This window comes from Salmo salar, chromosome 09 (genome assembly GCF_965601325.2).
Source record: "Salmo salar chromosome 09, fSalSal1, whole genome shotgun sequence".
Lineage (NCBI taxonomy): Eukaryota > Metazoa > Chordata > Actinopteri > Salmoniformes > Salmonidae > Salmo > Salmo salar.
This window is the reverse complement of record NC_138299.1, coordinates 28,859,220-28,871,296: the sequence shown is the minus strand read 5'-3', so window position 1 is coordinate 28,871,296 and position 12,077 is coordinate 28,859,220. Positions and strand designations below refer to the sequence as shown.

Here is a 12,077-nt window from a genome sequence, read left to right as displayed (position 1 = left end):
GATTCTCAGCCTGTGAGTTTGTGAAACAGCACCATCTGTGTGCTGTCCTCTAATTAGTGTAATAGCCACAAATATTAAGGCAACAGTTTCACATGACAAGCTGTTAGACACGTATGTGTGAACACTGCTCTGCTCTCTCTCCACTCACTAGATACAAGTTAACAGGCTGGGAAATACAACTAAGCCTCTTCACACAACTGCACATGTCCATCTATTGTTTAGTCATAATCTTTCTAAATAGATCTCGCCATATTGCAAAAAGGTGCACGTTTACCAGATTTGCATATAATTGTTGACATTTAATTGTGTGCTAGAATTCAAAATGATAACATTGAAATATTTACATTTGTACATCTTTATAATTTCTGTCTTATTTTACACACAATTATAGTTGCTAAAGAAATACATCTGAACAAAAGAAAAGCTGTTTTTTATATGACACACAATCTCCCAAATCATCCTCCAGATTGCCTTTCCTTTTTTTTATACGATTTGAACCAAAGCCTGACATTAACAAATAGAAGTTCATTTGTTTCCCTCAGAACACATTATAATCAGTCTAAAGGTTAAAGTTTCTGCTAATTTATCAATTCTAGATTGCTGTCAGCGCGAGGGGGAAATGGTTTTGAAGGGACTGACATAGTAAATTAAGCCTGTCAGATCAGATGGTGTCTCTGAGCTGGCGGATCAGAGACTGCCGTACCCTATGATGTCAGAAAGCCAGGCAAACTGCCACAGGGGCCCAGAGCTCAACGGTCCCTCGCTCTCTTCAGTCCCAAACTTGGGAACACCAGGAGTTTTGTGGGTCTGGAATGAGAGGAAAGGTAACAACAATGTATCATCTTTGGAGCAGGAGCTGGATGGTCATTGGTCAAATAGATGTTGATCGATGGGCTATAGTCAGATTAAAGAATGATGGTTTACTGGAGCTGTGTGGTGCTGTGGCAGAGTGCGTTATGGGGGCAGTATGGTTGGCCTCTCAAACATGCCTGTCTGTGATTATGTAAGCCTGAGAATGGTGTCTTACATTTTCCTTTTTATCAAGCTTTTTATTTTGGAATGCTGGATCCACAGATTAACTGGGTAGTTTAAGTTAATAATTGATGGCAGGTGTAGAGCAATTTGGGTATGAGAAAATGGTTTGCAAAATTGGCTGTTTTAAAGGCGGTCATACACTCAGAAACTGGTCATAGCTTCTATCCAAAACCAGATGAATCTGTCTCCTTTTTCCTGGTTACCTTTAGGAGTTCATGTTGAAGAATAGCCCAGGATGAAATTGCCAAGTTTGCATCAATTGATTTTATCCTGCAAATGCCTCCATTCATGGTGCTACAAAGCCTTTTGGGATGGAAAGAATTATAACTGTACAGTAAACTCTGTAAGCCAATCAGAGAAATGGAGGAATAGTTCATGGGGGTAGGGGGCATAGCGAAGCTCTGACAACCACCAATCTAGTCGCGCTGGTGAGATGATGAGGCTGTGAAGCAAGATAAAGATTATTCCAATCCTTGCGGTAGAAACTCCCAAAAATGTGATCTGGCCAATTTCTCTCTCAATGGGAGGAAATGGCAACCGACAGATTAGACATCTTCTACTGTAATCTGTATGGAGCTTTGAAATGTATACGGGCTGCGAGCCAAATACACACACACACACACACGCACACACATGCACACACATACACAGAATGACAAGAGGTCTGCCTTGAGAATCAAAAGGTGAAGGGAAGGCCAGTGTTGATGCCATTTCCCTCCATCAGGCGTATGAGGCATTGGTTGTAACGAGCATTTGTGCTTCTGTTTGTGTGAGAAGGAGTGACATGCAGAGAAGCACTGCTGGGCCCTATCACTCACTCAGCCTGGACAACAGAGAGCTGGAGAAGACTGGATGGCACGATCTCTGTCCTCCGCCTAGAAAGGTCAGACGGGGAGGGGGGGGAGGGGGGGTAAAAGAGAGAGAAAGGCTAAAAGAGAAAGAGAGTCAGAGAGAGTTAGAGAAAGAGAGAGTGAGAGATAAGCGAGAGAGTCAGAGTGAGAGAGTGAGAGAGAGTGTGAGAGAGTCTAGCCCCTGAGCAAAACATTAGAGCTTTTCCCTCCATCAGAGGTCATTACTGGGGGCTGTCAGGAGCCAGTCTAATGGTGTCTCACCTGACAGCCTCCCAGCCCGCTGCCTGCCTGCCTCTCTGCCCTGCACCAAACAGCCAGCAGAGGAACGAGGGATGAGGAGGGATGGAGTGAGGTGGAAGGAGGGAGGATGTGAGCGAGGAGCCAGTAAAAAATGCAATCAATAGCATCTTACTGTTTTTCAATGAAGTAAGGAAGCACCCAATTTATTGGCAAATCACTGGTTTAAGGGAGAACTGAATTCAATAAAAGAAGGCTCCCCGTCCGTTTTCCCTCCAACACGACCCCTCTCTGCTTGCGGTGCAAATGTAGCTCTTTTAGGACAGGCCTTGGCTTCTCGTGTCTGACAACAAGTGGGATTATGCCCCAAAAAATTGCAATTATGGTGAAGAGGGCATTGGTATCTGTCACGTCCTGACCAGTATAAGGGGTTATTTGTTATTGTAGTTTGGTCAGGGCGTGGCAGGGCTGTGTTTGTTTTGTGTTGTCGGGGTTTTGGGGTATTGTTCTATGTTTTGTATTTCTATGTTCTTTCTATGTTGTGTATTTCTTTGTGTTGGCCTGGTATGGCTCTCAATCAGGGACAGCTGTACTTTGTTGTTGCTGATTGGGAACCATACTTAGGTAGCCCTTTTTCCACCTGTCTTTTGTGGGAAGTTGTTTTTGCATTGCTGTGTGTAGCCTGCGAAACTGTTCATTCGTTGTGTTATTTCTTGTTTTGGTCTTTACTGGTTCACCGTTCAAAATGAAAGGATGATGAACTCAACCCACGCTGCGTCTTGGTCTCATTCTAACGACGGACGTTACAGTATCTGACTTATTGGAAGAGGAGTGATATGTTCATTCCATCCAACGCTGCTGGTATCATCAATCCCTCCAAACCCCTCCGATAGGCAAAAACTATGTAGGAGGAGAGGAGAGGTTCTGTTGGGATTAGAGTCGAATTGGATTGCCGCTGTACTGCTTCTGTAGCTGCATGAATAATGTCCAAGGTCCCCGGAAGACACCATTAGGAAGTAGGGGGTATCAATCGTCCTCTATACTTTCAAACTGTAACCACTGGTATTGTTCTTTACCCCCTCTCTCTCAATGTGCTATGACAGATGGAGAGGGTCTATGCAGGTGTGTTGAATTTTGCTTCATAATCCTGTGCTCATGTTTTAGTTGCCAACAACCCGTATTTCCCTTCGTACAAAACCTAGTAGAAGGCAGAAGGACAATCAATAAAACGTAAAATTGTGAATGGTTTTATTGGAAATATTTTGCAAGCATTAATGACTGTCTCTGTCATTAGAGACCATCCATTCTAGTCCTGGTACAGCTCGGCACTGGCAGAGAAGAAGTGCTGAGTCTGTTCTTAACTGACTCATTATTAGAGAGAGAGAGAGAGAGTGTCTGTGTCTTTGAGTTGACATTCCCCTCTCTGTCTCTGTGTCCCCGAGGTGCTTTACCAGAGTAACTTATGGCTGTTGTGAGGACACATAATTACACACAGACGGACACGATGGTATTCACACAGAGGCACACACACAGGGGTCGGGGACAAGAGAAGAAAAGAGGCAGCAACCGTAGCTCACTCAGGGTCTGGAGTCATGGTGAAGAACAACCACAATTGGCTGACGGTGTAAGGTTGTCACAGCAACACCCTACATACCACAAACAAAGAATGTTGTGCCATCTCCAGACATTCACCGCAACCCTACAAATATCCAAGTAATGCTTCCAATAATACCAGTCCTCTCCATACACCCATACACTCCCACCAATGCCCCCTCACCCCAGTCTGTGTTGTGATCACTGAAACGCTCGGTGTGTGACTGTGCTCTCCCTGCCGGATCTGAGGATTTACTAGGTTACTCTGGGCTTGGTGCTTTGGCTCCTGTTGCCTGCCTGGGTCCTGGGTACAGCCAGCTGTAAATGAGATGCAGGCAGCAGTTAGTCTCTCTCTCGCTCTCGCTCTCTCTCTCTCTATGTCTACCTCTCTCTCGCTCTCTCTCTACGTCTACCTCTCTCTCTCGCTCTCACTCTACGTCTATCTCTCTCTCGCTCTCTCTCTCCCTACATCTACCTCTCTCTCTACCTCTCACTCTCTACCGCTCTCTCTCTCTCTCTTTCTCTATCTGTCTCTCTACCTCTCTCTACTGCTCTCTACCGCTCTCTCTCGACCTGGGTCAGGATGTACGCTACTGCAGGCATATACCTCAGAGAGAGAGAAGGACAGAGAGAATGAAAAAGAGAGATAGAGTGTTGGGGTGAGAGAGGCCTGCCCTCTGCGGGTCTACTCCGTCCACATGTCTCTTTATTTCAACACCCCTGTAGCGTGTCACAGTCAGCTCCCACCACAGAGAAATGTGTTAATGTCATACTCTGGAGGCCAGGTTAGGCCCACCTTAGGAATCTCGTACAATACATTTTTCTTAAAATGCAAATTGTTACCCATCATATTATAACGTGAGTGTTTCATCTGTTTGTGGTTTTGAGCTTGGTATTACCAAATCAGAAAAATATTCAACTAGATCTTTGTCACGCTTCAAACACATTCACCCTGCTCATTGGTCCTTGGCTTCCAGCTAAAGTCATCCAGCAGTGATATTGTCCAGCTGTGGATCAGATCAGAGTCAGGGGACCGAGAGGAGGCCCCCTGTCTGTCTCCAAGACACTTCCCCTGGGCTAGCCCATCCAGACCTCCCCCTGGGTCCCTCAGGTTTTTCAGGCCTCCACGACCCATCCAGAGCCCATCCAGAGCCCATCCAGAGCCCAACCAGAGCCCATCCAGAACAGAGCCCCCTCCCACTCACAATAAGTCAGCCATTTTAACACAGTTTATCTCCCATCTTAAACTGCCTCTGGCCAACTTAAACTGATTAGCCTTAACCTACCAGCCCTGACTCTTTTGGCCCTGCATCAATAACACTTATCAATCAATATCAATATTGATCAAGGCCTCCCATGTCAGACCAAGGGCAAGCATTGATATTGATTTTAACCATGTTAGCCGGGACAAAAGGTTGCCAAATCAGTTTAGACGCAACGCATGAGAGGAATATGACAGCACGTCTCACAGCGTGGTTCCAGTAAGGATTCGATTTGATCAGCGTTAACTGCTGATTTGATATACCAATACTACGACCTAAATCGGTCGGTAATCAAGTCACAAGGTATGTTAATTTAGTAATGCCTGCCCTTTAAATCCAGAAGGTTTTATGAATCAATCTCTCAGTGAACCTAGCATCAGATCAAATACAGTTACTGGGCATGGCTAGGTTTCTTATGGGGAGGTAAAACTGACCCACAGACACGACTGAGGGAGTCTGGGTCTCCAGAGAACTGCGGTGATGGTGGTGGTGCTGTGGTTTGTGTTCCTTCACCCTAGAGAGCTGTTACATCACACAGAGACACACACACACACAACCTTCATTAGCAAGGGCATGAGAAAAGTGTTCTTTCTCCCCCGATCAAATATTGATGCCCTGTGCGAGACCAAACCAAATGAGTGAATAAGTCATGAAACGCTGAGCAACAACACACAACAAAGAGAGCAGTGACTGTGGAGAGGAGACTTTTACACTGTTGAATGTTTCTCGCTTATCACCACAGAGCTTCAAATGAGCAGGAAGAGAAGGGAGGACTAACATACCAACTGGAATGGTGGACTTCATTAAAGGAAAAGGTTTGAAAAGTGGGAACTAGAAATAGATGTGGTTTTGGAATTTTAAACGACCTAGGAGTTTTGACGCTATTTACATGAAATTCACAATACCACACATTCAGCCTTTGAAATGATCTGAAATACATAATTGAATGCTTATGGTTATTTCTCCTAAAATAGATGGCCTATGGATATCCCCTTCTCCTGGCTAGCATTACGTATAAATTGGCATCGGGCGTTGAACAAATTACTCCTAGTGGAGCCCTGTCTTTAAAAACTGAACAACGGCCATTGAAAAGATTGAGCTCTATTCAGTGATATGCTTTCTAGCAGACGAGGAAATAGCCACTTCCCTTTGAAGCTCCCTGAGGGTCTCATTTTGCGGACATCACTTTTTTGGGTCAGCGAGTAAATGCAAAAAATATGTCCTACCAAAGCCTTTCCATTTATCTGGGTGGGTATTCTGTGTCAGCCTCAGCGTGCCTAATTCTCCCAGGAACTCCCCTCTGCTGAGGAAGACAAGGCTGACTGGCAAACGCACACATTATCTCTGCAGTGATCCCATTCCAGCCTCCTATTACAGGGTCTGTCGCCAAGCGCAGCGCCATGCGGCACAACGGCAGCTTAGGGACACACACACGCTACACATGCAGCCACACACACAATGATCTGCTACTCTCATTAAATAAAATATGTTCTATTTACTTGTCATACAGCACACTTCGTGTTATTTGTCAAGCTGCCACATATATCAAATGCATGTCTATTGACATCAAACCCACTCCAGCAGGGTTTCTGAAGTACTTTCTAAGGTAGACAACTTGAAAAGAAGGATTCTGACACAACCACAGTTTCCCAGTAGATGGATAAGTGTGCTTGCTAACTTTTCTCCGTCCAAATGGTATTTTTTATCCATTAAGCCTTTTCACCCTGAAGAATTCATAGGGCCGTCAAATGAAAGAAAGGGTCAAATGTTCCCGTTTACGGGGAGCGCCTGTAGAACAAAAGGGAGCGTGAGGAGCCATTTTGGGGCTGTCAGAGGGGTTTTGTGCTGCTAAAAGGCTGCTGTGATATGCTCTGACATGGGAGGCCTTCCACAGAGCTTTTAAGAGCCATGTGTCGTGGGCACTCTCGCCATCACGACACGGACAAAAGCACACCTGTCACTGACTGCTGAACGTTGCTGCACTTAAGATTTTCTTTTTTGGGGGGGGGGGGGGGGTAGGGGGGGGGGGGGGGGGGGCGTGAGGGGGTTTAGACTGATGTCGGGCGTGAGGTGAGCTGGTGATAGTGTTGTTATACACTTCAGCTCCTTTGTAGCTCAACATAAAACTCCTCTTTGTGATGACAAAATGGCATTTCTGAGAGTTTGTTCAATTGTGTTCCATGGCATGGGTGAGCTAAAACTTCAGGTTGAAATCATTAGTTCAAGGTAAAAGGATGAAGAGTTCCAAAAAGTTTATTGAAAAGGTGGGTTACAACTTCATGTAACTTCAGTGTCTCGTGATGACACACACCTCTTTGCGATTTTAGCAAGTAAATCTTGATGGGGCAAACTAAAACAAAAAATAAATGTTGCATGCCAGCAAAGTCACAACACAACACTAAACAATACATTAATTGCACTATAACAGTGACAAACGGAGCCCACAAACTGTTAGGGCCTACATATAGCTGTGTCAACAGCAGAGTCCCAACATAAGTCCCAACACATTGCTACACCGGGTTATCAGCATAGCCTTGTCTGGCAGTGAAACAGTTCATTTAGCCTCAATTACTGCCTTTAAAAAAACTTAGCTGATATGGCTGATTTGCTTAAAAAAATGTGGTTTCAACTAACAATTGAGATGTACAAACTATGTCATAAGGGAACGACGAGCGGATAACAGGCAATCCGTAATTCTGATTAAGACATGAATGAGCACCTCTTGAGTGGCGCAGCGGTCTAAGGCAGTGCATCACAGTGCTAGAGACGTTCCTACAGACCCGGGTTTGATCCTGGGCTGTATCACAACCGGCTGTGATCGGGAGTCACATAGGGCGGCGCACAATTGGCACAGCGTAGGGAGGGTTTGGCCGGAGGGGGCTTTATTTGGCTCATCGCGATCTAGCGACTCCTTGTGGCAGTCTGACTGCCTGCAGGCTGACCTTGGTCTTCAGCTACATGGCTTTTCCTCCGAGACATTACATTTCTCTAAAACAGGCTGTAGGCTACATGTGCACCACCAGAACAGTAGGCAAAATTAAGAGTGGAAAAGGGACCAAATTATTAGGGGGCACATGGGCTACTAACAGCTTACTATACAACATACACTTAGTGTTACTTTCTTTGCTACAGTATACATATCTCCCTGGCATATTACATCAATTATGCAGCAGCATGCAATACATTTTTGACTCACCTTGTTGTGCTGTGCTCACTTGAACAGCAAGGTAGCACGGCTGTCCTTCATGGGCAAATTTTGTCATCAAATTTTGTCATCAAAGTCTGGCATTCTCTGGATTTATGGTGCTTTCAAGACAACTGGGAACTCTGAAAAACAAGGTTGAATCATGATGACATCAGTGATTGTCAGGTCGGAGCTCTAGAAAGAGGCCCGAGTTCCCGACTTGCAATTCCGAGTTGGATGACGGTTCAAAACGCATTTTACCAGTCGGAGCTTGTTTTTTTCCCAGTTCCCAGTTGTCTTGAACTCACGGAAGTCAGATTTCCCAGTTCTGAGTTTCCAGTTGTTTTGAGAGCGGCAGAAGTCATGCTGGATTGACAGCATGGCCAATGTTGAATATTTCTCCTTTTAAGTGTGGAAAAGAGAACCTTAAACCCAGACTTTGGACCACACACCCACTCCACTGAATAACAGTCTTGTGATTGCTTTGCAATGCTTGCAGTTAGCGATTGAATTCTTCCAAACCACTCATTGTTGAATTTGCGATTTCGATCTTGTTGTGTAATGTTTGTGTCCAATGGCCAATGAGCACCGATACGTTTTATATATAATTTCTCTTCATTATTTATCTTCATATGACAAGGATTAAAAAACATTTGCCAGTAGATTGTTGACTTGATTCATGATGATGACTGCTAGCTTGTTAGCCAAGATTTTTAAAGTCCAATCAAAGCTACTGTAGATATCATGTAATTTGACATAATTTTATCTGTGGCCAATAACCTTAGGTCTTCTTGGATGGGCACTTCTAATGTAACTCTATGGCAGCACCCAAGAGGCTTGAAATTTCGAGCTCTACCCTTAGATTTGGCAGTGACCTAGTGTCCCCATGAGTGATGAACACGGCGCAACTAGAGACCATTACCAATCCTTTATTTTCCGCTGGCTGCCCCACCACCACAGAAAGCACTGAGCTAGGCTGAAACACTTGCATTTTGGAGCCGCCTTAGTTTGTATGCGGTTGAGACCAAGTATGTATGCAGTTTTATTAAATCAATGATTATATATTTTTTTACATTGTTTGCAAACTTATATGTGACAGGTATTAATTTCAAAATAACATGCAAAACAGGCAACCCCAAAAACATTTGTATTTTTATTGCTAATGACCGGTCGCCACTGAGGATATGTCTAAGCTAAGCTCTAAATACAGGAACAAGACAGCTCCTTCCTAAAACCAAGTCTTTACCCTTATTCACTTCATTGCCCAGTGATTCAAACAGATTGTCGTTCCTACCATCCAATCCAACCGAAACCACTCTAAATGTCCCCAGTGCCTTTTGGTAAGGTTATGGCATTGAGAAAAAACAGTCGCTAGACAATAGACAGGGACAATCCTCCATCAGCACCCACTCTCCTTTATACCCAGTCCCAGCGCTCTCTCCTTTACACACAGTCCCTTCTCTCTCTCCTTCACACCCAGTCCCAGCTCTCTCTGCTTTACTCCCAGTCCCAGCTCTCTCTCCTTTACACCCAGTCCCAGCTCTCTCTGCTTTACACCCAGTCCCAGCTCTCTTCACTTTACACCCAGTCCCAGCTCTCTCTGCTTTACTCCCAGTCCCAGCTCTCTCTGCTTTACTCCCAGTCTCAGCTCTCTCTGCTTTACACCCAGTCCCAGCTCTCTCTGCTTTACACCCAGTCTCAGATCTCTCTGCTTTACACCCAGTCCCAGCTCTCTCTCCTTTACACCCAGTCCCAGCTCTCTCTGCTTTACAACCAGTCCCAGCTCTCTCTGCTTTACACCCAGTCTCAGCTCTCTCTGCTTTACACCCAGTCCCAGCCCTCTCTCCTTCACACCCAGTTCCAGCCCTCTCTGCTTTACACCCAGTCCCAGCTCTCTCTCCTTTACACCCAGTCCCAGCTCTCTCTCCTTTACACCCAGTCCCAGCCCTCTCTCCTTCACACCCAGTCCCAGCCCTCTCTGCTTTACACCCAGTCCCAGCTCTCTCTGCTTTACACCCAGTCCCAGCTCTCTCTCTTTTACACCCAGTCCCATCTCTCTCTGCTTTACACCCAGTCCCAGCTCTCTCTGCTTAACACCCAGTCCCAGCTCTCTCTGCTTTACACCCAGTCCCAGCTCTCTCTCCTTTACACCCAGTCCCAGCCCTCTCTCCTTCACACCCAGTCCCAGCTCTCTCTCCTTTACACCCAGTCCCAGCTCTCTCTCCTTTACACCCAGTCCCAGCTCTCTCTGCTACCTTTATTCGCTGCTCTATTAACAACTGTTACTGGACTTCTAATTATGCCCCTGTGATCTTGGAGAGTGGCAGGCACGTGTCATCTCCCTCCCAGGGGAGTATGGGTAATTACCAGCATCCATCCAAGGCCGCCTGCCGCCTCTGTTCCTCTATCACCGTGGCGATAATCACACGGTGCGTTGCCACCAACATCTGTTCCTCCCTGAGCGATGAGCGAGAAAGGCCTTAGTCTGTCACACTAGCTACTTCCTGTCTGTGTCCACAACTTTGGCCTTTGACAAAGCTTCACTAGGCTAATTTGTTTACTCTTAGAGATAGGGGTTGGTACTGACATCCCAACAGAATGCAATTAAAGAAATAACAGACCTCTTCTTGTGTCTGTCCAACACTGTAACTCTCCATTCCTTTCATCTCCAGCACACCCTCTCACACATGCAAACTCATATTTCCTTTGAATCCGTTGCATTTATCAGTGCAGTTATATTATGCTGTATATTCTAGTCATCTTCATAGGACTTCAAATAAAACCATCTGCTCGGCAATAGCCTAATTGTCCACCACATACAGAAAAGACAGTATGACTATTTCTGACCACATAATAGCACCTATTCTGATGGATGGATTGAAATGCTTTGATAGACTTCACATGGAATGAAATGTTTAAAGATCAGCCTATATCTAAGACCACTGATTTATTTATTCATTTCATATCACTTCCATAGAAAACGCTTCACAGTTGATGCTGCCTTGATTGACAGCTGGACCAATGCAAAGCTATCGATTTCTGCAAAGTGGTGAAGGGGGAAGAGCATCCCTAAGTTTCAAAACTGAATAAAAAATGAATAAAAGGAGATAATATAGAATGCATGAGGTATGTGAGAGAGTTTGATTTCCAAAATCGAGGAATGATGGAGGACACACAACAGGAAGATGATCGCTTTACATAGATATGAGCTAAAGTTACTCATATTTTGGGCACTGATACTGTATATCCACAGCACACTATCAGAGTCCACCTCAAAAGTATTCAGTAAACATGTCTATGCTGGAGCATGAATAAACCATTGTCTGTTGAAGCAGTGTGCATTGAGTTACTCTTTGAGGAGCTGGGAAATGTTGAACATACAGCAAGTCGCTAGTTTGATTGAGACCCCAGATTGCCCTCATCTGATTGTGAAGCTAATGTATAGTCTTTGATTCAGCCTGATACTGTACATATTACTTAATACCAGATCTGCCTCAAATGGGAGTCCCTAGATGATCTAACTGTGGCCTTTAGCCTCCTCAAACATTACAACAGAAAATAAAGAACTACATTTAATCCCCTTCCCATCCCCCTCCCAGTTTTTTACAGTGTGGATTGCGACCCTGGTCTCTGGACCAAGTTTTCATGGGAAGAGAAGCGCATGCAGCAACGTAGCGATAATTAGGGAGTAATCAGGGAGAAAATCCCAGGAGACCAGAGAGTAATTTTCCCCCGTTTCCACTGATGATACCCAGCAGAAACTCCTACTTCAACTCTCAAAGTTTTCCAACACAATAAGAACACTTCTGACCACACGCACTATGAGAAACAAAGTAGGGATACTGTACATACAGTATGGGGTTTGAAGTAGATGAAGGAATATACGTAGGTAAATAAATATATATTCTGCATTTA

At 44.9% G+C, this 12,077-nt stretch overlaps 1 long non-coding RNA gene across 1 annotated transcript; it reads right to left on the bottom strand.

Moving 5' to 3' along the window:
* Positions 1–3,349: 3,349 nt before the first annotated feature.
* Positions 3,350–8,539, bottom strand: LOC106611110 (uncharacterized). Its single transcript, XR_001330057.2, has 3 exons — positions 8,424–8,539; positions 8,175–8,305; positions 3,350–4,034 (listed from the first exon to the last, which is right to left on the bottom strand). It is a non-coding gene; the product is annotated as an uncharacterized LOC106611110 (long non-coding RNA).
* Positions 8,540–12,077: the final 3,538 nt, after the last annotated feature.